Genomic DNA, 26,462 nt, shown 5'->3' on the forward strand with positions numbered 1-26,462 from the left:
TTCCATTCTACTCTATGAAGAGATTCATGTCTCCTGTGGCACTGCTCCGTTCTCTCAATAATAGGTCAACAGCTGTATTTAAAAAATTAATCACATTCTTGGCAATTGAAAAGGTTAGCTGTAGTACTTCAAAATGCAATTGGAAACTCAGATCAGCAGAAAATCTCGGAGGGAATGAAAAGAAATGCTTTTGATGAGAACAGCATGTAAATGATTTGTGCGTCTTATAAGATGCACTTGCAGTTTAATTTGGTGGCACCACACAGTGGCAGCGCACTGGAAATGCAAAGTAAATGTGCTTTTGTTCGTGAATTCGTTTAGCACCATTACTGTATCTGAATGCATTGGTATTTATAACGTCCTTAGTTTGAATGGGAAAATAAAAGAAATGCTTGGATGGAGTTCAAATCGCATAAGCAATAGGTAGGAATGGTTTTCAGTCTAAGATGGAGCCAAAATCTTTTTAAAAAAATAAGATTTTTATTCTGGATAAAAGCAGTAGCATTTTTTTAGATAGGTTTGTTCTTTTACTTATCTAAAAAGTAAATATGTCATATATAGTAAAAGTATGTATTGGAAATATATAGAAGTTGAATTGATCCACAGTTTAAAAACCCAATGTATAAAAATGAAGTGGAGTAAATGTGACTTACAGTATATGCTGTTTCAGTCATTATACCTAAAATTTGATTATATTTCAAGATGTCTTATGTAGATAAGACATCTTGTACTTGGTAGTTTCAAGGTAGAGTATCTTGAACTATTTAAACATGCTGGCATGAAATATATATATATATTCCAGACTATATACTGTATGTACTCCAGACTATTGCATTTAGCTACCTTGAAATATTGAAGTGGATTCTCACAATATCTGATTACCCTTCACATGATAGCTCATTTTGTATTAGGAATTTCCAGGAATTAAAGAAAAACCTTAGAAAAATCATTACATTTTATGGCTTTGTGGAAACTGGTTGTATAAAAGTAATCATTTATTTCAGTGTGGTTTACCATCATGTTATCTTCATCACAGAAATGCATGACCCCAATTCTTAACACACTCCTACATTGAATGGGCTGTTCTTCTCTGGATGCAGGATTTGTTCCTAGCGGTAACAAAACCTCACACACTTATTTCTCTATAGGAACCCCAGCTGAATTTCACCTCGTTTGTTCAGTAACCAATTACACAATTAGATCTAAGGTAGTTCAGATTATGAGTTATTTCTGGGCAATAGTAAAAAAAAAATGTATTATTATTTTATTTTAGATATGAATACCAATATCTAAAATATCTTCTTCTTGGAAACTGAGGGTGAGGCTATCAATATTTATTCAGGTGGGTAGCTGCATCAGCATGCGTAGGCTGCAAAGGAACAAGTAATAGGTTTATTGTATATGTGATAGATAAGGGAGACAACTCGTCCTTACTTCTACATACATAAGGGAGAATGCTGTTCTTGTTCTTGTTCTTGTTCCTGTTCCTGTTCTTATTATTCTTTCTACTTTTCTTTGGCCCTGAAAAAGACACTTGTTAGACACTTATGGCGTGACCTAAAAATAAGAAATAAGTTCCAAATTGATTTTTAAGGCCATATATCAGTAATTAAATAATAATAATAATTGCTTACACTTCTATAGCGCTTTTCTGGACACTCCACTCAAAGCGCTTTACAGGTAATGGGGATCCCCTCAACCACCATCAATGTGCAGCCCCACCTGGATGATGCGACGGCAGCCATAGTCCTCCAGAATGCTCACCACACACCAGCTCTCAGCGGGGAGGAGAGCAGAGCCATTATAATAAGGTTCAAAAGCCAAATGCAGTACTCATGTCTTAATCCTAATGAAATTCATCCTAATGAAAATGCTACATATTTAGTGACCCAAAATAAGATAGCCTAATTTGGCACACGATGGCAACATTTTTCATTTGTAATCTTGTGAATGTTTTCTTTCTAGAGCCAATAGTAAGAAAAATGGCACTTCCTGTCTGCTGGTCGTTCATTCTGAAATATGGACTTCAGGTCCTGCTGGCCTCATTTCTGTGAGAGGGATTTTCTCTGGACCTTTTCATTCGAGCCAGAATCCTAAGTGGAAAACAATGGAGTTTGTCTGGGAAACATGGTCCTTGCTGTCCACCTTATTACCTGCCTGGCACTAATTTATTAAAATCATAAGCTGTAGCTTAATAGCATGTTGTCTCTCCTAAGTCTTAGATGAGTTCATCAGAGTAAATAAGTGTTTTCTGACCTGCTGCCTGTCTCTCAGGTTGTTTTAATGTCTTACAGAGTCTTGCGGCTGAGCTGGATTGCTGGGATTCAGGGATAGTGTAATACATTCAGGTAAGCACTGCTAATCTGCTTTGGACGTGAACACAATGTGGGCTAAATTTGATTTGATTTGATGTGTATCTATAGCACATCCGCTTTACATCAAATGCCAAGTTTCAACAGCTGGGTTCAATATGAGCTTGACGCTGTTTTTTTAAACTTAAATCTCTTTACCGAAATGTGAAGTGTTTAAAGCAAGCTCCACCAGTCACTTTATTAAACCACTTCCTGGAAAGAGGAATTTTTTTAATCCTAAATATGGCAGCCCCGTGAGTTACATAGGGAATGATCCCTATAAATACTTATTTCCTGTCTTCAGATCGTAACAGGCCAGATTTTTTATCCTGTAAGTAAAATGAAATGATCAAATACATAAAATAATGAGATGTTTCAGTTTCTGACCACAGGCTTTTAATACTTTAACGTAACATTTCACATATGCAATATATATTTAAAATTCTCTATCCTTGGAAAAGAGAAACTGTGTCCTCTCAATTTATAAATGCCTTCCTGGAGCTTAATCAGTGACAAAAAGATTCATCACACAAAAACAGACTATTTGGTTAGAGATTTATGTTCAGCTGATAGGTCGAGGTTGTGATTTAATGTGGCTCCACATATCCCAAATGCTTATGTACAGCTTATAAATGTTGCTATTATAGTGCCTTTGGTCTCCCATGAGTTTAAATGTGTTCCCCCAAAAAAGAATAATCTCTGCCACCTGATCTTGTACACCAAGGGGAATATTTCAGCTTCATTATGTCGAAGTCATGTTAAGAAAACATGCCCTAGAGTCAACTCACCTTCCTCAAAAAGTATTGGCGCTTCTTATTGACTCTCTGCTACATTTGATTGACAAAGAGGGACAAAATAGGACTGTCAAAGAAACCCTCCCTAGTGTTATTGTAGCTGACAGCACTGCACATTGTAGCAGAGCCCTGGTAGTACCAGTGCTGGTCTGGAAGTCAGCCTGAGTTAGTCATGTGATTGCTGGACTACTGTGTTGCCTCTCCTCATTTCTCTGGCCTGTGATCTTGGGTCTTGTTGCGACGTAGACCTGTTGCCTAGAGGTCTTGTGCTTTTTAGCTTTTAAGTGCCAGACAACAAACTACCTCTTGAAGCAATGCACATTTCCAGGATATTGAAAAAGACCCCTGTCAGGAAGTGGGGCACCTTAACCCTCTTGAGACCTGGGAATCACTGCACGAAATTACAGTATCGGTTTTCCTTTCAGCTGACAATTTGGACAATTTTAAAATAAAATGTATTCCCGGTGGCATTTCTAGGTTTTTGAACTGCGGTTGGAGAGTTTTCAGGACCACAGAAGAACAAGATACAGAGTGCTCATGCACTGCATTGCTGAAATGCATCCATTTGATTTTTTTTATTCTTACTAGATATAGTTTGAGCATTCTCCTTTTTTCTTTTCAGAAGAAAAAAATTAGATGCCAGTCACACTGAGATGCAAGGGGTTTTGTTACTCTGGTATTGTATCTGCGGTGTAAAAAATGTGACTGTGTGAATGGGTGACTCCTCTAACCTACACCATTAATATGCAAAGAGAACAGAGGCCTTTAGTTTAATTTATATGGTTCTCAGAAGAATTATTATTATTCCTAGGATCTTGCCAATAACATTTTGGCCTAGGAAGAAATTAACTTTGTCTCCTTCCTAAGTACAGTAATACATCAAGCTATAATCTTTTAGTGGATGAATCATATTTCATATTATACAAGAAGAATATATTAATATTTCATATTTTTTTCTAATTTTTCCTGTTTGACCATCTGTATGTATTAAGTCTTAGTAAGATTAATCCTAGGATTGCATTGGAAAGGGAGGCAGGTGTTTTGTGTTATACAAGTATGAGTAAATAACAACTAGTATCAAAATATAATCCCGTGCATTATTTTTATATCTCTGTAATATATCAGGGACATTTATTTCTCCCAGTAGGAATAATGTTTGTCTTGCTGTGTGATTATGACAGCGAGCTGTGCAGAATAAAAATTGGACAGGTACTGGTTTCTGAATGTCACTGACGTATGAAATTGCATCGTGTCCTCTGCTCAGTGTGCTAAATCATTTAAGAAGTGATACCCATCCAAAATGCAGCTGTTGACCCATATTCAGTCCCTGGTAACAAGGCTGTGGTGATTACTTTTCCAAGAATCGCTGGGCTTTTTCCATATTAACCATTAACACAGCCCCGGCTCACATCCGTGGTGTTTTGCCTTATAGAACAGTGATGCGTGGCTGGTAGTTGACGCGTGTTTCCTCTCTGTATTAATATTTGTGTTTCTACATTTGCTTTCTCCAGAAGCATTTTTAGGCTTGGGGAAAAGCAGTGTGCTGAGAACAGTGCTGATGTTCCAGATATAGGTGAAACTAATCTTCTTTTCTTCCTTAACGTTAGTTTCTCGCAAACCAAGCACAAAAATACACGCGTATTTTGATTACACCCGAAATCAGTGGCGAAAATTGTGTGTTCGTTTAGAGTTTGTTGAAATAAACAGCTTCTTTTAAACACTATAACAAAGCTCTTTTCAGGCTTTGAAAAAGATTGTTGATTGAAAAACATCTCTCACTTGGTTAAAGCATGACAGTGTTACGGGTATAACTCATAAAAGTTTAGTCTATGAAATACACATTATTCCCCCAAAGAAATGTTTTTATTTCCTCGGCGATAGTTTACAATCTGCGGGTCTCATATTAACAACGACACAAATGAATCAAGCAAAAATCTGCAATTAACTTAATTCACATTTCTTGGCTATAGCAAGCTCGCATTTAATAGGTGTAAAGATGACATTGTGATTTGTCAAAGTTATTAATTTCCCCTATATAATGATAGATTTAATTTATGTAGTTCATTTTACATTTCATGTTACGAGCCCGAAGTTCCCATTCACTGACTGTGTCCCTGATTTCTAATAGCGGAGCACAGCAGTAACAGCAATTTGAACAGCAACAATGAACTCTTTGTCACAATAAGGCATGTTGATTAGAGGTGTTGAGTTGGAAAATGAAAATGAATTCTTCAGGCTTCAGAAAGGTGTCATCCTGGATAGTGCCGGGTCAGCTTCTGACGGCGAGTGTATGCAAAGTAATTCATCTGCGGTATTATCCCAATAATGATATATCTCAAGGATTATAAATTGGGATGTTTCCTGGATGGTGCTTAAATGTTATTTAGAAAGTGATTCAAATCGCTTTGCCCTTTTTAATCCTCCAGACGGGTCCTGCCACCTGCACGAAATCTTTTCGAACAGTAAAGGGCAATTTGTAACGCATAATCACAAAGATGGCTATTACACACAGAGAAAACGGGCACTTTCCAATCAAAGTGCGCGCTTTACTGAGAACGTTATTTTATAGCAGGAGCAAAAACGGAATGCACTTCATGGCAAATACATGAATTAAAGAATCGAAAAGGAAGTAATGTGATCTGGAGGAATTTTCTAAATGTACGATACAGGATTTCTGACATTCAGTGCAACATTATGCCTAGGAAAAACTTTCTCATTTAGACGCAACTTAAAGATCATGAATAAATCTAAAGGGTGAAAAAGAGTCTGGTAAGAATGCAGGAACTGATTGCTTCATCTCGGTTTTTAAATTTCCTCGCATAACAGGGCTATACAATAATTGTATTGAACTCATGTAAATGAGGAGAAGGGCAGAGTTCTTCTTAATGGAAAAGCAAAAAAAACATTGTAAGGTTTTAGATTGATTTAAAACGATTATAAAATAGCTTTCTGAATTGTAGCGAAGTAACTATATATCACAGGCCGGGATGCTAGATTTTAATGGAGATTCGTGTTGTACTGTACTTGACTAGATTAACTCAAAAACTTGGGAACAACATTAACGAAGCAAGGAGAAGAGATCAGTGAGTCTCACTTTCTCTGTACACGTTAGCCAGTCACTTGCGCCCTTCGTAGTTCTCAATAACACAAATATAATCTTACGGATTATTTTTTTGCTATCAATCTTAAAGGGTCATGACTAACATTTTATCTTTGACAGTTTTGCAAAATGACCTTTATAAGGTAAAGACATTTGCAAGGAGCACATCTGGTGGTATAAAACAAACTTCACCCACAGGAATAAACTGCAAGATCTGGGTTTTATGTAACAGGAGACTTAGATTGTATTTTTATTAATGATTTCAAGTGTACACATTTTATATCTGAACCGAATGAGACAAGTTAATGAGAACAACAGGCCCGTTTTTGGACTTGGAAACGCAGTTTCATTTTAGGTAAATGCCCTTTGACGTTTGATATTTCTGAACAGTGCGTTCGCTTGTTTGTGCGCGACTGAACGCGACCCATCGTGGGCTTAATTGACGATTAGCACACGCAGATCGGAAGCAGCCCACTGGAAAATTCATTAGGGGCATCCCGTCAGAGAATTCCCTTCCCCTTTGAACCAGGATCGGCTCCAGTCTGCAGCTCTGCGGGGGCTAAGCAGTCCTTCCTGCTCCGTGTTCAGATCAACCCGGAGTCCATGGCCGTCGACAAAGGCAACAATTATTTTTAAAGCAGGGAAACACCCCGCTGATTTTTATACAAATGTGCTCAGTCCTTCACTGTGTGAGAGTTTGGCTGAGGCAGAAATGGAAACAGTGCTACATTTTTATGTAAAAAAAGAAGTCAAGTTCAACAGCACAGCATGTCGGAGGCGAATTCCTCTTTAATAACTTTCAACATGAGAGGCTTGATTCAGCTCACTTTTTTTTAACTCATTGATAAAGTCAGTTCTTGCTTCCCTCCACGGTCTGTCCTTAATTAGCTCTCCTTATTGCTATCGCGTGCTGACGAAGTCAATGGTTTGTTTTCTGTTACGCGAAAGGTGCCGAGGAAATCGCCACGTCCTCCGTCGTAAAATGACTTCTCCCTGAAACTTCCTCCCCCGAGTCTCCGCCGGCGTCTGCCTGCTGCCAGCGGAAGCGCGGTGGCTGAATTCAGCCGGTTCCCCGGTGTCCATTCCTCAGGCTTGCACCCCAGTATCTGTCAGGCACACTTGTTTCAATAAACCCTAACTTGTTTAAAGACACTTCACCGGCCGAAAATACCCTTTCTTGCCCGGGGGGGTGCGATTCCTTTTTTCATTTGCATTCGAGATCTCGGAATGGTGAGGGTGAGGTGACCAGCTTCTCTAACAAGAAAATACTATGGCGAGTAGCTGGCGCCTATCCGTGCGCTGATCAGTTTGGACTTTTCGGCTTTGTTCTTTTTCTGACATGAAGGTACACGGGCCGTTTGGAAACAGTTTTCCGCCTTCCACTCAGGATGTTTTTAGTTGGATCTTGATTTAAAAAATGTCTCACTCTGTTAGTCACATTGTTCCTCCTTTGAAGCTTCTTTATTGGATGTCTGTATTTTTTTTATCATGGAGCTGAATGTACGTTCTGGGCAGGATTTCCAGAACATCCAGATGTTAGGAGAGGGCTTGAAGTGTAAAGGGTTGCATGAAGTCACTGCGCAGTTCTGTGAAGGTTTGAAAGGGGTTTTCATTTATTACAAAACAGCCAATTTCCATAAAACTCAAAAGTGCATTTTCCTGTTTTTCAGGCATCCTGAAAGGCTTCTTATAACCTGGGTCCAACCTTGGTCAGTCTCTGGTGTTGACATAAATGGGTATCCAGGAGGGATCATTGCATATGATTAAAACTCACACAAACATTTCCACGCATGGCACATCATTATTGACAGTGGTTATCCCCATTTTTGCAGTTACTCCACACACTGAGAGTCACAACAGATATCTCTCTGCAAAGAGCAAATTTAGAATGAACCCTTTCACACGAGCAGATCTGACTGCACAGATATTTCTTCGCATTTTGCAACGCCAGATACCCACTGAAGGAGGGGTGTGGTGGGTGCCCTCTGTGAAGATTAAAAGGTTTTGGACTTGCAGCCTCTTGTCCCATTGAGTAATCACTGGGGAACCATATAATCCCTTGAGCCTGCAGATGCTGCAGAGGGAATATTACAGTTTATAATATTAATCTGCACATCCATTTCTTTCTTTTCTCCAAGATCAGGCTTTCTTCCAGTGCATGTTCCTTAGGGAATTAAATGTGCTACAAGGGATTCATTGAGAGGTAGATTTCTCCTACTTATGGATCAATCTTCTGTTGGCACATACAGTATCACAGTGCAGAAAAAAAAATCCTGACTGTCACATTTACCTAAACATTGAACCTGACAAAGCTGTTAAAAGGTAATTTCAGTCAGCAGGCGCAGAATCCACAATCCCAGAAGATATATGATGAAGCGTTTCAAACCTGAGGAAGTTTAAAAGCTGTATTTCCATTGAAAATAAAATCAGAGGAAACAGCATTTTCTATAATATCGTATATCTAGCAGTGAGCAGAAAAACTGGAATCTACAGCTGTCAGTTGGGGCAATATCGTGCTCCAACTGGGTTCGATTTTCTTTACACTCGATATAAAGACCTACACCTGTACTGAACACACTTTAAGTATGTTCAGCTAGGGAGTCGAGACACTTGAATCAATAAGCTTTTATCAATCAAATGTGCAAGATCAGTGTGCAATGGTGCCAACTGAAGCTTGACTGAAACCTCCACCTGGTGGAAATCAATTGGACACAACTGTTTTAATTGGCTGATGGGCAGATTTCACAGGTGAAAATGGGGTTTATGTGATTGGCCCACTGGACATTGGGACATTCCACAGGAGCAGCAATTGGGATAGCAATTAGCAGTCATGTGCAGAGGGCTGGGGGCTGTGTCTAAGATCCTGCAGTACAGGGAGGGAGTTGGGAATAAACAATCGGTAAGGAGTGTACTGTAGATAGAGTACCTTTAAATCCTTTACTCCTGTGCTTAAACATTACTGGTCAGCCTTTATTACTATTTCCAGATATTGAGGAATTTAAGAGAGTCAATGGAAGAAACTTGCAAGGATTGTTTTTGTTATGGACTAGATTTAGTCAATCAATGATAGATCCAGATTGAATTTAGCATTTTGTCACTACCAAGTATTATTGGATTTAACTTGAGTCTGCAGAGCCTATGGAGAATGTGTTAAGTAGTGCTGACTATAGCTGGTAACCTGGTGTCGAGGGTTAAGTTGTGTAAAGTGTGCCAGTAGGTCTCTGAGGAAATGAGGGACTTATCTTCCTATCAGAGGGGAAGCCTGGCTGTTATTGAAGGATGAGCCTGGTTTAGGGAGTCTCTGGGTGTACTGTGGATAGCTGTTTCTAAGGAGGAATAATGGAGTTTTCAGGAGCTCTGCAGGTCCAGTTCTTCCTGGGGCATCACGGAGGACTTGAAGGCTCAATGGGAGATGAAGAGGAACAGAAGATATTTTGTTAATTGCTACCTCTGTGATAGACTGTTTTTTTTAAATCAGACTGTGCAGGCCTCTCTGAAAGGGGACCACCAGTACATCACAAGATCCTGGAGGGGTCAGGTGCAGGGACAGACCACTGAAACACAGTCTTAACCTGCTGATTCTGGGTTATGTGTTGTGGCATGGCCTCCTCTCACCTCTCACCTTGTGCTCTTATGAGGCTTGAAAGCTGTATTTTCCAAGTTTCTCAATCTAGACATACTTGTATGTACTTTATATGGTGAGTGTACCAGCTTCCTTTGCTGTGGTGCTGTCTGTGTGGAAAAGACCATTTTTCCATATTTGTCACTTAAGGAATTAAGTGAGGATTTCAAAGGCTCAGTCAGATAGGAGGTACAGGTGACGATGGAGTTGTTGGGGGGGGTACCATGGTGTGCCAATGGTACACTGAAACTCTCTGAGAAGTAAGTCTTCCTCACTTGTTTATTTCAGTGGAAGCTGCTGCTTCCATGCCCATGAATGTGAATAGATGCACAAGTGGACTTCGCCTCCTCTTTGATAGCACGATGGGCAGCATGTATGTGGGAGAGTGCAGCTTCCCCAATCACATGAACAGTTTCCCCTCTTGGATTTGTTAAAGAGGTTTTAATGAATGTGTGAGGAGGCTGAAATTGGATGCAGTCTCTAGTGTGCCCCATGTATGCACCATCAGGTCATCCCCGAGCTGTGAAATTTCCACATCTCCAGCAGGGTCACAGGACTGCGACAGGTGGGAATGAGATGGATTCGGGGCAAATATAAACCAAAACATGCAATCGGTGGCAGTTCCAGGGGTGGTATCTATCAAATTGGTTTGGGAAATACAACTGCAATAAAATGAATGAGAAATTAATATTTAGGTAGGTTGTTTTTAGTTTTAAAAACATGATGTCCCTTCAAAACCCACAGAAATAGAGCAAATTTCATGGATGTGTCTACTTGTCTCTTAGACAGGTCAGATTTAAACAGAACATTCCTGGTTGGTTGACTAGCCCCTAAGTCAGAAGAAGAAAGAATGTGATTACTTAAGCATCTCTTACCCTAAGAACTATATATAGTTCCTATATAAAACTATATATAGTTTTATATAGGAACAAGAGGAACGTTTCTGTTGTGTTTTCTTTCTTCTCTTATCAGCATGGAATAAACCTGTTACTTGTTCCTTTGCAGCGTACGCATGCTAACGCAGCTCCCCACCTGAACTACTATAGTTTTAAATAACCTTTCTCAATAGGTTTCTTTACGTAAACAGGAAGTTGCTTGTGTGTGACCTTTTCACACGAAATCATAGCACTGACATTGGCTCTTGGCTCTTGATCAAAGTGTAGGGGGTTCTCCTGCAGAGGTGCTCATTCTTCTGAAGGGCAAGACTTGTCAGTATGAGGACAAGCACCAGTTCAGGAGTTCCAGGAGAGTCTTATCTTCTGATTTCCGTTCCGACCTAAACTGTCAATTAAACAATTAACCTGATTATTTTTTTAAATTAAACTTGCATAGGATTTACTTAGGGTCATTTACAGTTGATTACACAAGTCATTCGCTTCACCTCAAGGAATGGTTACCTGTAAATCTGGTTAGGTGTATCATGTAACTAATTCATTAGTTGTATAATTAATATGCTACATGACTATATGACTGAGAACCTGGTTGGAACAATAACCTTAAGATGACTGCGTTAGTTCAACTCTCCCTTCTGAAGCATTGAGAGGTTCTCAAGCCCACTTCCATTTCTGCCTTTCCAATGCAGATTTCCAGACAAAGGCCAACTTCCGAACGCTCCAGAACTGGCAGTAAGAAGGCCACTGGTGCTTAGTGGCAGGGCTCCCATGGTAAGACTGCAATAACCATGACCCTGCCTCTGCAAGCCAGAAGAAATTGGCGTCCAAATTGTGTCACCTGGTGGTGTGTTAAACTGACTAATTTTATTATTGATCAATTAGCTGAAATGTGCCTTCTTGAATGGGTTCCTTATTGGAGGGGGAGTGAGGTGAGGAGGGCTGTTCAGGACCATGGGGAAGTTGTAGTACTTTAGCACGGAATTTTAGTTCTTGACAGAAATCTTACTTGGAATTTAAAATATTTGGTTTTGTGGTAGTTGAAGGGTAGTTCTTGCTCTAAGTCGTTTTTTTTAAACACCTATGTTGAGGTGTTTTGTTTTTGATGAGAGGTGTCATTCTTTAAATAAAGAAAAGGAACCCTCCAGGATTTCACAATAAGCGTTTGTGTGTGAGTGTCCTTTGACCCTGCTCCCAGAAGCTAGGATCTTCCACAGCAGGCAAATAAGACATCTATATATATAATGTCCTATAAGCTATCATTGTAAAAGCAGACTGTCATCCATGCATTCAGTGTGTAATTACCCCATTTTGAAGATAAATTTACTGTATAGTGTCATATCCATCATGTCTGTCACCTTTAACACGGAGACTAGGGCACTAAATGGAAACCTTTTTGCTAATATGCATTTCTATACAGTCATCAATTGTGAGCAGTCTATTCGTTGTTTTATGTGACAGAGGTAAGCCAATAAGAATGATCAAATTATGTAGCGGAGAGAGAAGGATTATCCTCCATAATGCCCTGTGCTGATGTTTCATCTAAAGGGTGTTGATACATTAGCGTGTGTTTATTTATTATACAGAGGCTACATTTCACCCATTCTTGTGCCTCCAAGAGAATTTCTGCTCTTAACCGCAACCTCCTGTTTTGTGTTATTAAAATGGTGAGAACAGGCCTGCAGTCTGTGGTCAATGCTACAGCTGTGAGATTTCTGACAAGATTTTTGTGTGTATCTGTACAATCTACAAAAAAATCTTTTTTTTTATCAATGGTATTACAAGGGCACTGTTCTTTATCTGCAGTACACGCACAAACAGTGTCATTAGGAAATGTATGAGATGTGTAACAGCGATGTTTGTGTTTGATCAGGCCAAGTAGTGTCAAAGAAACAAGTGTTAAAGAAAGAGACTGATGCAAATCAAAGCTTACAAGCTGTAAACACTCAAGAATTATTCGGGGCAGTCACGTATTCTTTGGATATTTGCGACAGAAGGTTCTTATCCTTGTTGTATCCTTGTTGTGGTAAAGTAAACAGATTGTCATCAGAAAAACAAATTGTACATTTTTCCATGTTATCTGCCAGAACATTGGATTAAGGGGGCTGTGCTGGTGGTAAACCTGCTGAAATGGTTTTTTTTCCAATTGAGGTCAATTCTGTGGTTTACTATGGTGGACATATTTAATGAACTTTTAGGTCCAAAGGTAAGCTGCCTACAGCTGCTTCAATGTGACACATATTATTCTTATTTGGCTTCTAAACAAAGAAAGATGGGGCTGATTTGTGCATGCTACAAAGTGAATTTACACTAGCATTTCTTGTACTATGCTATGTGCAATATACTGAATTACTGAATGATTATGCAAATTAGGTCTGGAAAGTTACCCTTTGAATTTTTTTCTAGTAACAGTTTACTTGAAGAAAAGTGGCATTCTTTATAAAGAACCTTACAATAGTTTATTTTACTAAGTGGTTTCTTTTAGGTGGTGTTCAAGATAAAAAGTGCAAAAGGGCCTTTCAGCAGAAGAAATTCTCTAACCCTCAGTTCCTATTACTTCTGTCAAGTTTAAAACATTTTACAAAAAATAAGGCCATGTGTCAGCCACCAAAAGTAAATTATACAGTTTTTGCTTTAAATGAATGCCAGGTGTGTTCAGATATTGTATTTGTTACATTACCTCTATTATACTTTCTAAATGTTTTTCTGATATACTACCATTTGTAAACAATGTAACTCTCCTCTTTGGGTTATAAGGCTTTGTTAATGTGTTTTACATAGTTTATTTAGGGCCTAATGCTATTTTATGAAGCATTAAGAAATTACAAAAAGGATAACGAAAATATAATAATAATAATTGCTTACACTTATATAGCACTTTTCGGGACACACCACTCAAAGAATTCTAGAGGTAATGGGGATCCCCTCCACCACCACCAGTGTGCAGCACCACCTGGATGATGTGACGGCAGCCATAGTGCGCCAGTGCACTCCCCACACACCAGCTATCAGTGGGGACGAGAGCAAAGTGATGAAGCCAGTTCAGAGATGGGGATTATTAGGAGGCCATAATTGGTAAAGACCAGGGGGAAATTTGGCCAGGATACTGGGGTAACACCCCTACTTTTTTTTAGAAAAAAACATTGGGATTTTTAACAACCACAGATCATCAGGACGGCACCTTTACTGGGGCATTAGGACCCACATAGACCACAGTGTGAGCACCCCCTGCTGTTCACACTAACACCTTTTCCAGCAGTAACCTTAGCTTTCCCAGGGGGTCTCCCAGCCAGGTACTGACCAGGCTCACACCTGCTTAACTTCAGGGGGTTACTAGTTGTGAGTTGCAGAGCGATATGGCAGATATTTTTTTAAAAAATGGATTCACTGACATGCTTTATACCCTTGTGCAATGATTTTATACTGTGGATGTGTTATTTTATTACAATTCGAAAATGACTAGTTATGAACATAGACATTAGGTTGGCCCATAAATATTTATGTAAAGATATGTGATAAGCCCTCTGTAGCAGTAACAGCAGATCTGAGCGCTAACTTAAAAAGCAGACCGAAGGTGTGTGTTGAAAACTGCACCACCTGCCCTTCTGATCCCTAGTTTACCGAGCGTAGTGTTTCCATGTGTCACTCTCAGCAAGCTCCTGTCCCATCATGTCACAATTGCTCAGGGAATGCTCCGTCAGAGGAAAAATAGCAGGTTACAAAACAGCTCAGTAGAGGTCATATTTATTTCTGCATTTTATAGCCATGAACTTTGTGAATAAGGATGGGGCTTAACCTAAAGCGGTTGATGTTATTGTAATCTGCGACCTCTATCTCAAAATGAGGCTCTTGGAGGTCAGTTCTCAGCATTGATATTTAAAAAAAATATATATATTTGACTGGCAAGCCCTTAGAGATAGTTTTAAAGGAGTAATTTCCATCTTTGTTAATTTTGACAGAATGCGCAGATTTATCTTTTAACACATAATTATCTTTATTATTTGTAATGATCTGTAATGCAATAATGGAAAGAAGTCTAAAAGGCTTGTTTATCCTATTGCTTGGATTGGATGGCCAGGGAGTAGTGTGGATCATTTCACAGTAATTGATTTTTTTTCTCTGCTGTTAATGTCCCAGATACTGTCAATTCTTCCCCTCTTCTGGCATGTTGAAAATACAAAGCCCGCGCGTCACACTCTGTTTAATTCCGTAAATACTCTTCTTTTCTCTAATATTATCCTGCCTCTCCATACCTTCTGAAATGATTAACTTTCAAGTTCTGGGCCTGCCTGTTCTTCCTCTCATTGCTAATGCTTGAGTTCATGCTTTCATTCATTTCTGAGCTCTATTAATCCCCACACATACCTCCAGTCTTCAAGAAAACCTCTACATATTCCCCAGTATAGCACATTAACATTGTATAATCGGGCCTATTACCTCTGCCTGATTCAATAACGACCTCTCCTGGATCTGCAGCATGCACCATATGGAGGGAGAGATAAGTAGCAGGCTTGTGTTTGCTGCTTTTGCTTGGTTTTGGTCTGCTTGAGGACCCTGCCGAACACCTGGAGCATCATCTCCCCCCGCAGACTCCTGGCTCCCAGCTGTGAGGCTTGGGAAAAGATGAGCTCAGGAACAGGCTTGTGGAATCTTTGCTACCTGTGGATACGGTGTGCGGTTGATATCCTGTCCGTGGCAAATAACACGTGCAACACATGTGAGTTACATACTGTGTAACGCTGACTGTGAATCCATAAAAAAAGTGCAGCTGTTGAAGTTTAATTGCCAGATGAAAAGAGAGGGGGTTTGGCAATGCAGATTGGCTATGTAGTGTACCTAGTTATTGATAATTACATTGAGCTCTTCACCCATGGAATAAGGGGCTTCATCCACTACTGCAGTGCAGTTCTCATGTGGGTGACACACAACATCTACTCTGCATCAGCAGCCCCACCGCACAGACCATCAGGTGGGGGATGTAAGAAATTGCATGGGAAACTTTGTTAAAGCCAGATTATACAAGCCCAAAATACAGTATATTGAGGCAAGGACTCTGAGGTTAATACCTCTACTCTTATGTTTAGTGCTATGGGATCTTTAAAGATCAAATAGTTAAGATGTCAGATTCAAAGGACAGCACATTGTCCTCAGTCACCATATTAGTGCATTGGTTTGGAAGGGGGAAGAGCGCCACCTACTGGACCACCACTGCTTACAGCAGCAACCTGGGTTTCTTTAGAGCTCTCCCATCCCTGTACTGACCAGGCTGGGCTGGGCTGGGCTCCTGAGATCTCGTGTTAGAAGGTGGCAAGGAGGTACCACTCCTGGAATCGAGTAAAGGTTTTAGTGACACCTTAAGATAATATGGTTTAATGATGAGAACGAGAACTGCATTTCCTCAGCATCTTCTTTTGTTTTCATCGCAGCCAAGAGAGGACAGACTACCTCTCAGATGTCGCTTTGGGCCTGGCCTGTATCTTCTGCTGTGAGTGCCTGGCACTGCACCTGAAACCGCTGTTTGAGAGAGACACATTGCACGTTTCCCAGCGATTACAGATTCATTCCAAAACATGGAAGCTGACGCGGTAATGATATTATAAACCATTAACATATTATGTTAAAAACTTTTGGGTCTATGATATGTTGTAAATTGAAGACCAAAACGTCAGCAAAAATGACTTGGAATGCGAAAGAGAAATCCTCAAAGCACTTTAGGCACAGGGGAAATATGTTGTATATTAACTGTAAGCCACACCAGTGAAAATCTTCATTGGCTCTTTAATGTAAAACAATGCTGCAGTTTCGTGATGAAAAGTGGCCCCATCCTCTCTCACATGGTCATTTAATTTGTCCTATTTGAATGGCTGATCTCTTAGGAGATTTCTTCAAAAACATTTCTCAGCACCATGTGGTCTGTGTTTCGAACAACATACCAAACAAACAAACAAACAAACCAGAAAAAACATCTTGGGTTTAAAACTGCCTCCCCTTTCTTCCTCCCCCCCCAGCCAAGGTCAAATGACCTCCAGCAGACAGCGGATGTCTTCAAGGGACATTACTCACGAACTTGGCTATGCTCGCTTTCTTATTAGAAAGAACAAAAAAAAAAAAGAGGAGAAAGATCGCAGCTCTACTTGAGTCCAGATCTCTTCTTTAGTCTTAATTAGAAACACTATCCATCATGCCAGAAAGTTTCTATTCATTTTCGTGATTGGGGACATGACAAATGAATGTGGGAATAAATGAAGTGTCAGAGCAGAGCAGGAGATGGATGTTCTCTTCATGGGATGAGTGCAATAACTACAGTTAACGCTGGAGAGAGGCCAGCCCTTCCACTCTCTGTGGCGGAGATCTCCCCTCAGGCCCTGACCACAGCTATCACATCAATATAATTCTCTTCTTACCCTCCATTTATTAGTAAATGAACACCTTGACAGAGATAAGACTCCCCCCAGTCCTTTCTCCAAAACAGTTCACAGAGCCTCCAGGATAGAAACTAATTAAGTATCAGTAGGACATGACTGCCAAAATGTTTTTAGGACTGCAAAACATTTTTTTAATATATTGTTGGGTTGCCTTTCATGAAGGATGCATTTTTTTACCGTTCTTTACTTTTTCAATTGCCCCCCTTAACATCTTTCTCCTTTCCTTTGGAAACCTGTCTTATATTTCTAAAGATCGTGCCAGTTGCGATGATAAGGGACTGGGTTTTTGTGTGAGCTTTGGTTTTATTCTTGTCCTGTTTAATGTAATGGAGTGGAATATTCTTTGGTGATTTTTATACAAATACTTATGAGTTCGTCACAGCCAGAACCTTTGTGCAGTAGGTAAATCCTAGACTCAGAAGGGTCCAATAATGTTTACGGCCTGAAATAATCAGTCGATAATCAATAAAAATCAATAACAATGGTTTAACGGGAAGCTGAGAGTGTTGGAATGTGATTATCAGCTTTGTCAGTTCTGTTGCTCCGAAACTTCCTTTCTTCAGTAAGTTTAAATTTCAAATACATGCGCAGAAATAAATATTTAGGAGAAATATCAAAACATCAACTACAAAACACTGTTACCACCAGCCAGAGAAATGAAATATTCCTCATGAACAATAAAATAAACACAGACATCTGCCCAGTTTCTGAAGTGTGGGACCACAAGGTCCTCCTGACTTGGGTGTGAGTGGTGTGAAGCCTTGTACAACACATTGTCGCCATGATTTCCTACATTCTTGGGTTTTAAAAAATAGACAAACCAGTTGTAATGAACTGAAGGTCGTTCTAACACATGCATTACTTTCACAGGACACGGGCAGTTTTCAGTGCGAGTTTCCTGGATAATAGACTCACTGGAGTGTTGAGCAGCAAAAAAGAAAGCAACAAGACCTTTGAAAGGTTTTCAGATTTTGATTGAATTAGAAACTATTTCAGGGCTTTTCATTTATGCTCTGTAATGTCCCAGAGCCATTTTTTTATTTTATTAGCTTATTAACTTGGATTCTATTATTCAGAAGGGATTGCCTATTTTTACACAGGGCTCATACTGAAAGCAAAATAGAGTTCAATATATATATGTATAAAAATGTTTAATGACACACTGCTTTATCTGTCCATTGATTCATTTTTGAATTGACAATGAACTAATAAAACTTTTGTCTCATTTTCAAATTATTGGAGTGCTTAGGATTCCTTAGAACCACGTGCTCCCAGATGAGCTATTGAGAAGAGTTAAATTATGCATTACAGCAACATCCATGTTAATAATCCCTCTGTTTTCTTTGTTTTCGTCTAATAGATGACTTTCTAGGCCTCTCAAAGATTTTAAATTTCAGAGCAACTCTCATTTGCTAAAAGACGAATGGTGGTTTTTGTTCGTCATTCAGACGCTGGGCAGCCTGACGGAACGAATCAGCTCCAACAATCGAGCTGAAACAAGGCAGCGAAAATAGAAATCTACAGCTGGACGACAGGAAAGAAGAGAGAATATTTAATTGAATTCCACCGAGCAACTATTGAAAATTAGACTTTTTAAAACGGCCCTTTTATACAACAGTGAATCATTTTTCAGCGTGTTAAACATCAAAAATGCTCTATCTAGCCACCGATTGAAGGAAAGAACTACAGTAGAGCTATAACAGAGAGGGCCACTCAAAACTCAAATCCAGATTTTGACTAAAGATACTGTATGTAATATGTTTGACAAATGACTAAACATAGAAAAATGAACTAAAGGAGTCAAAGGCACATGTAGTGATATTTATTTAGCAGCTAGCAACGGAGTCCAGTTCAGAGGTGTTTCTCCTTTTTATGATCATGTTCCAAATGTACATGTAAGGTCTATTATACAGAGGATCATCTCTTTTTTTTCTGTATTCATATGCCTACACGAGCAGTTTTATTTTGATGTACTTTAGTTTTATCTTTAGTTGAATCTTTTTGTACTTTTGTTATATCCCAGTTTACACTGGAAGCAAAGCAGTGTCGGTTGTTCCACAGCTCAACCCACTGACTGAATGGAGCAGTTTAGCTTATCCAGATGTGATGAAGAGTAGTGAAATGAAGCACTCCATTGCATCCCTACGGCTCTTTTCTATCCCAAAGGGTCCCTCTGAGTGTTACATATTCATTTCAATGTATTTTTATATAGCGCCTTTCACAACAAGGTTGCCCCAAGGCGCTTAACAACGCAAGTAACCATACATGTTGTCAATACAGAACAGAAGACCAGAAGACAACGGAGGAGAGGAACCAAAAACTCCTTAGTAAGGAGAAAGAAATCCTCTAGGGGTCCAAGGTCAACTGGTTGCCCAACCCCTTTGGGCATGCTAACATTATATAATTAAAAAAAAAGGAAATGAATGAGGGTAGGTAGGGGACCCACTGAGTGGCAGGGCCCCATGAGTGATGCACCGTCGAGTCCAATTCAGGGGTGAGGCTCCCCATTTTAACTCTTTCCAAGGAGCTTTTACAGTGTGCTGGAATGGTTCGAGCCCCCGCCTTCCAGACAGTCCGCAGGGCACAAGCTCAACATCCATCTGGATATTTTCACTTTTCTTAGACACCCTTTGAACAGCGTCTCTCCGTTTCATAACCACAAACTGCAGGAGAGCTCAGTTTAACAATCAAAGACAGAAGGGCTTACAGATCGGTCCCTGTTCCATCACTTTAGAGAATGCCCATGCGTTGGTGCTGTATAAATGGTTCCTGCCTTTATAAAGCCACTTGCTGATACAGCCATAGTGCAAATGAAAATATTTGCCTCCTCGCAGTGTGCCTAAACTAAAGGACTTGCCTAATTCTTTGTAATCCATTCTTAAAACAATTCATACAAAAAGCTGCTAGCTAGGTACAAAGGCAGCAGTTTGGAAAAAAAGAACAAGTAACACAAAGCTGTTGGTTTAAAAATGGAGTAGAATTGCATATTTCAGATGTTAAGTGAACCATCTCCACTGCAATCAAAAAGCTCATTGCTGCAAATATTCTAATAATCCACTGCTTGTAATAGGCATATGTCATGTCAATTTTCCAGAATTAATGTGATAAATCTGCATACATAAACTGTTACAGAGCTTGCCCGATCGCCTGCATTTGAATGTTTGAATAAAAAAAAATAATAAAAAAATTAGAAAGAAAGTATTGTGCTTCATGCCCTTCAGCATATCGGATCAAAAAGCAAGCTAAGAGATAATTTTTCTTTCAATTATTGTTTCTTACTTTCAGAGGCAATAGCAGAGACAATCTGGGAAGAGATAAACCTTACTCATGCATGCGTTAAAATTCATCTTGTAAAGCACCTAGTGTTGCCAGAGCCAAGATAAAGGAATTGAATTTTGAAATAAGTCAGTGCTTAAAGCACCTTATTCAGCACAGAGAAAGAAGAGCATTTGGCCTGAGGCTGTTCTGTGCGGTGGAGACAGCCCCAGATCTTTTATAAAGTGTTGAAATTTGTGCAAGCAAAGATGCATTTTGTTTTCCTTTGAGGAAAAAAAAATGATTAAATTATCAGAAACAAAGCTTCCTGCATATTCTCCTCTATGCTCCCCAGAGCCTTGCTTTTTTTCTCAAAGTGATTATCAAAAGATAGATTTTATCTTTGTACACGTTAAGCTTAAATATCGAACACACAGCTTATTAATATGAAAGTGTAGCGCGCTTCTGTTTATAACAATGTAACAGGGTTGAATACCACTTTTAATATAAATCTGACATTTTAATTCCTGGTAGTCCTTGGGTATGAATGATTTAAATGAATAACATTTTGCCCAGGAGTATAGCTTTCCTCTGTCTGCATTTTAAAGCATTGAAGTTTTTGAGGTAATCAGTTTTTTTTTCAGAGGAACTAAATTGTGAAGACATCTGTTATGTTATTAATTTCACATAAATCTTAAGCTTCTCAAGGCTTGAAATGAGGCTTCGTTCAAGCCGAATTAATGAAACATGATTGTAAGTCCCTCACACGGAAGGGCTGTCATACAATATTGAGTTGCTTATAATCACTGTGTAATCTTGGCGTCTGCTGTGGGAGAACTGGTTTAAATCCCTCCATAAAACAATATCTTGAAAAGATCAGAATCTTAACTTTATCCTGCAGGATTAAGGCGTGATAAATCTTCTGTGAAATGAATCATGGGTTTTCAGTAAAAGATACAAAATTGTTGGTGAAACAATGTTTCCCTCATAATTGTACAGCTCACAGCCCGGGGTGTTGACTGAGCACGATTCCCTTGGTCTTTGTCGCGGAAGCAGGCAGGTATTGATGGCTGAGCTGGGAGTCGTGTGTGAACGGTGATCACGGCACGACGGTGTGCTCTCGCCTCGGTGACACGGTGGAAAAGTAATTATGTATGGAAACACTCCTTTTTGTCGAACACCTGCAGATTAATAAACAAAGACAAGTGAAGGCACACGTCTGCTTTTCCATTTGCTTGTTCAGCTTTGACTGAGCGAGCAGAGCTACCGTTCCCACAATATCACCCCGGAGCAGAGTGAATTTGTGCTTCCGGAGGATAAGTCCTTCTGAGACTTTAAGAGCTACTTCTGGAGGTGTACCGCTAGTCCTGCAATCATCGTAACCCCAATTAGCGCGATTCTTTGAAGAGATTAGACGAAGTGGCGAAATAAGATTCTTGAATTTACGTTATGTTCCGTAAAATACCAGAAAGGCTTTTTACAACAGCAAGGAAGAATTAATGTATTTGAAAAACGCAAATATTGAAAAGTGAACGATAAAAACGAATGACACTGACCAAATAGGAATCAAAATGAAATCCAGTTCACCTGTGCTCACAGGTGTATGCATATGTGCAACGTCAAATTGAAAGGCCTTTTTCGTTTGGGTTTTGGATTTGGGTTTATATTTCAAAATTACGTTTTATTGCATTTGCTTCAGTTGCATTTAGGGGAATAAAACCCCAGAAAAAAAACACAAGTGTGAGAAAAATGTATTTGCAACCCGTTTAAAATTTGGGAAAAACCTCATCACGCTTTGTGCTGCGCGGCTTAATTAAAATTCTGACGGAGCCAGAACGCCTGTTTTTTTTTTTGTTCTGTGCTGTTCGTGTGTTCTTCAGAAGTAGGAAGAAGAACAAATAATGTATCGCAAACATTTCCTGCGGTGGAGCTGACGCTTCTCGTGGGGGTTATCCTACTTAACTCAGAGACTGACATAAATAGGTTGTCTCACATTTCCATCAGTTCATTAAAGATGTTCCCTTTTTTTTTAAAGTGCCACATCGCAGCAATTGGTAATTTTGAGCTCACGGGGTTAATTGCCTCCCATTGCTTCAAAGTCACGTTTTGATGTGCATTTTGAGTACCGTCTTTTAGACTTTTTCTGTAGAGGGCACTTGAGAGTTTGCCCTGAGCTGCGCACTGTAGATGTCTGCACCATCTCCTCAGGTAATCCTCCCTCTCGGAGGCATTATTGAATTTTCTCGTGTTTCTTTCTTTTTGTGAGGGAAGGAGTCGGAGTTCTTTAGTGTCTGGAGCGGGTGCTTGATTCTCATTCACCTCGGCAAATCCATGTCAAAATAAACCCAGACCTTTAAAGGCGCCGCCCTTTGAAGTGCAGAGAGGCGCAAATCCAAACACTCCTCCACGTTCGCCCGGGCTGAAAATTAGCAGCATCCCAGTTCCCCTTTGATGTTTCTCACTCTGCCCCTGTTTTAAAAGATAAATCAAATGCAACGCGCGCAGACCCCTGATTAAGATAATGATTTACTCATTGGCATGACTGATGCTCCCAGATTCTGCATAACTGCTTGGTAGCTAGGTACGCAAGATATGAGCAGCACTTCTTATTGTTTTTACATTTCAATACGTGCAAAATGGCGGCAGGCCATTTATTTGAACGCAGTGCTATACAGCTAGCATAGCGTCTTCACAGAGGCTAAATAACGACTACAGAATAGCATTCATAATCGCAGCCATTTCCCCAAAACAACAGGCACGTATGTATTGATGATAGTACCCCAAAACGGAATGCATATTGTCACCTCTTCTGTGACAAAAGTAATATATTATAATGAGTACTGATGTACCTCTTCTACCTTTTTGAACAAAAGTCTGAAGCACTTGTATTACTTGAGTTTGAGTCTCTACAATGGTGTTATCATGGGTACGTAGGGTGTAGGCAGACTTTTAAAACACGCGACACTATCTGGTATCTTGGTGCATTTTGATAAAACATAGTGCCTCTGGACGATTGTGCATGGGTGGTGGCAGTTTATCTGGACCTCAGCAATGAGCTCCCAGCTCTCTCAGGATCGGAGGACAGGTGCATTGGGGTGGGCATGAGATCACTGCTCATGCAGGCTGTAATGTCAAGACTGGCAACCTCACTGGGAAAAGAGCAGAGTGGGGTGTCGCTTCCACAGGGCTGGAACGATGTGAATAAAATAGGGGCTCGCCTAATCTGTGGCAGTAAGCCACCTCAAACAGAGACAAGTAAGCCTCCTTAAACAGAGATCAAGGGTATAAACCACCAAATGTGCTCAACCGGCGCAGAATGCACTAATCTGGCCCGATCAACAGGTTTGATTAAAAGCAAAGGGAGACAAGCACCCTAAGTCCTAGTTAAATATACTGGTGCTCCACCCCCCCACTCTCACCCCTCCTTCATCTCATCACCACACCAGAAAAAGACTGTGCTCACAGCCTGTTGTCTATTATGGCTTCTGCGTTATCTTTTCATTTAAATCCCACTGAGTGACACCTCCCTCCCTCCTTAGAGAAGCTTATTGTAAAGATAGTTTCGCAGGAATGAGGTTGAGGTTCCAATGATGTTTAGGTGAGGAAGGAGATGGACAGACGCAATGGATGGAGTGGGATCCTTCTGTACGGAGATCTTTCATTTGGGTTCCATGTTAAACTCTCGATCCTATCCATAAGATGTCTTAATAGAATATTTCTGGCATGGGAATAGTCTGCTTTTTCCATGGTGTGGTATAGCAGTCATGATCTTTCACGATGTACGTATTCAGGGCAGTTGAAAATCTCGCTGCAGATCATGAAGTAGTGCTCTGCGTCAGAATGTCTCAGACCCAGAGTTGCTCAGGGCTCCCCTGTAGCGCTGTGCCCTGGACCGAAGATCCTGGAACTCGGAAAGATGTTTTTTAGCTCGGGTTCTGACTTCTCCCCGTAATTGTTAGGGTATGCAGCTTTCCGCTTCTGGTGTGCAGGTGCTAAAATACCAGGAGAAATTCCTCAGAAATAGAAGAGCAAAATATTGAAGAGGTGTAATTTTTTTTCTCAAACTTTTACTTCCAGCAACAGCCAATGGAAACACACATCTTACATACTGCATATACATTGTTTGCATAGATACAATCAAGAATTAAAGTATATATATGTGAATCACAGACTCACTCACAGTATCCCACAGAGTGACCTGTTATTATTACAAAGATATTTCAGCACTTCAGTTAGACTGTTACAGAAGGATGACATATGTAGAGAGTAGCTGGTGTGACTCACCCAGCTGAGGGAATGGCAGTCCATCGCAGTGAGACAGATATGTGAACAGAAATCTTTGGTGGGAGCTTTTAGGAGAAGGGGAGTGTGCGATATGAGGTTCAAATGTTCCTCTTGAACTTCTGTTATGAACTCCATTAAATACAGCTTGGTTTGGGTAAGCAGAAACTCAGCTTGTCATTTAGCCAACGATTTGTTTCATGGATTGCAGTCTTCAAAAATGCCAACACAGCATCTGTGGGTAAAATGTACAGGAGCAGCCAGTAAGAAGAGCTGTAGTAGTAAATCCATCAATATCACCAATCAGATCTATCTGACTCATTGACATCATTTGTTTCTCTCTACACTTGTGAAAATCACTTTCTCCACTGCACAGATACAGATTTGTCCGGGTGAACTGTTAGCATAAAAGAAAATGGTTAAAATCACAGTAGAAAATGTTACTAGGCAAACACAAGTGAAAGGAGTAGAATTTGGCAGCGACTAAGCTTTTTACACAACAGTATATAGGAAATGAAAAGAGATGAAAAGAGTATAAATAGTATTTTTAAATACAACCAACATTTAGTCTCCATTCTATTTCATAATATGGTATGTATTCATATCCTGGGATATAATTTTATATTCCAGGGATTGTTTTGTACCTTGTATTTGTGTATAACATAAATTTGAACATCAATGGATTTCTTTTTTTTTAAATGCTTGTTATTTTCAACGCAAAATGAAGAAACCATTTGAGTTTTGTTGACATTACAATGATTTTGACTACCTTCTCCGTTCAGCGCTCCAGTTCACATCTCTTTGTTGTCTAGTGCCTCAGGGTGCTTGTCTGCAGTGATTGCTGAGCTGTTTTCTCTCTTTTGGCATTTGACTACAATCAGGCAGATTGTCAGCAAGAAGTAGGGTTTCAGTTCACAGTCAGTCCAAATTGTTGCCTTTTAGCAAAGAGCTCTGATATCTGTGTTAATAGGGAGCTCTGGGCAGGCCTGTCCCCTGGCACAGATATTATCAGCGGAGAGCAGAGCTGGTTCAAGGCCTGGGTGTGCCCGGTTCATGTGTCAGGAGATAAAGAAGAAAGATTAATGCTGTTTCTGAATTGCCTGATCTAATGGTTCTACTTGCCTTTTGAGGAGGTATGCATAAACCTGCCAGGTATCACGTTAAATAAAGGAAAGTCATTTTTTAAAACTTACAATTAGGTGGCTGGTGTCGTGCGATTGAAAGACGATTGAGTGATGTAACTGAGCAAGCACGAGGTGGACAATTTTTTATTTTTATTTTGGCACCTTTTCATTCATCCCTTCATAACCGAGAAGCATTCTTCTCTGCGGCTTCAGAATCAACTGCAGGAATAAAAGGCAGCATCTGATGAATAAGTCTCAGTCCCACACAAGTGCTGCCTGGGGCGTTCACACCCTGTTAGCTTCAAAAAAGAAATCTGTAAAAACTGCTATGGGTGTTTTTGTCATTTTTGTAAGATGTTGTTTTCAAGCCTTTAATTTCAGTGTGTACTACAGTAATAACATGAGTTAAATCTTAAAGTGGTAACATGGGCATTTCACTGGATCGATAGACAATTTTACGATCTACTAAGCAGTACCCTGCTTCTGAGATGATGTAATTCATAATCGCATGGTATTGCAGTGGAGATTATATGACAACAGTAAACATTTCGAGAAGAAATGCAAATGTCGAGGTTTCATAGTTTTTATCCAATTTAACTGATATTGTGCTTTACCTGAGT

General features: G+C 39.8%; 1 long non-coding RNA gene across 1 annotated transcript in view; it reads left to right on the forward strand.

Moving 5' to 3' along the window:
* The window catches only part of LOC148644598 (uncharacterized), a 50,020-nt gene that overhangs the window by 5,388 nt on the left and 18,170 nt on the right, over positions 1–26,462 (forward strand). Inside the window, exon 2 of the long non-coding RNA XR_015928756.1 lies at positions 2,295–2,348. This is a non-coding gene — a long non-coding RNA (uncharacterized LOC148644598). The remainder of the gene's footprint in view (positions 1–2,294; positions 2,349–26,462) is intronic.

The sequence above is a fragment of the Lepisosteus platostomus genome, chromosome 20 (genome assembly GCF_059453375.1).
Source record: "Lepisosteus platostomus isolate fLepPlt1 chromosome 20, fLepPlt1.hap1, whole genome shotgun sequence".
Lineage (NCBI taxonomy): Eukaryota > Metazoa > Chordata > Actinopteri > Semionotiformes > Lepisosteidae > Lepisosteus > Lepisosteus platostomus.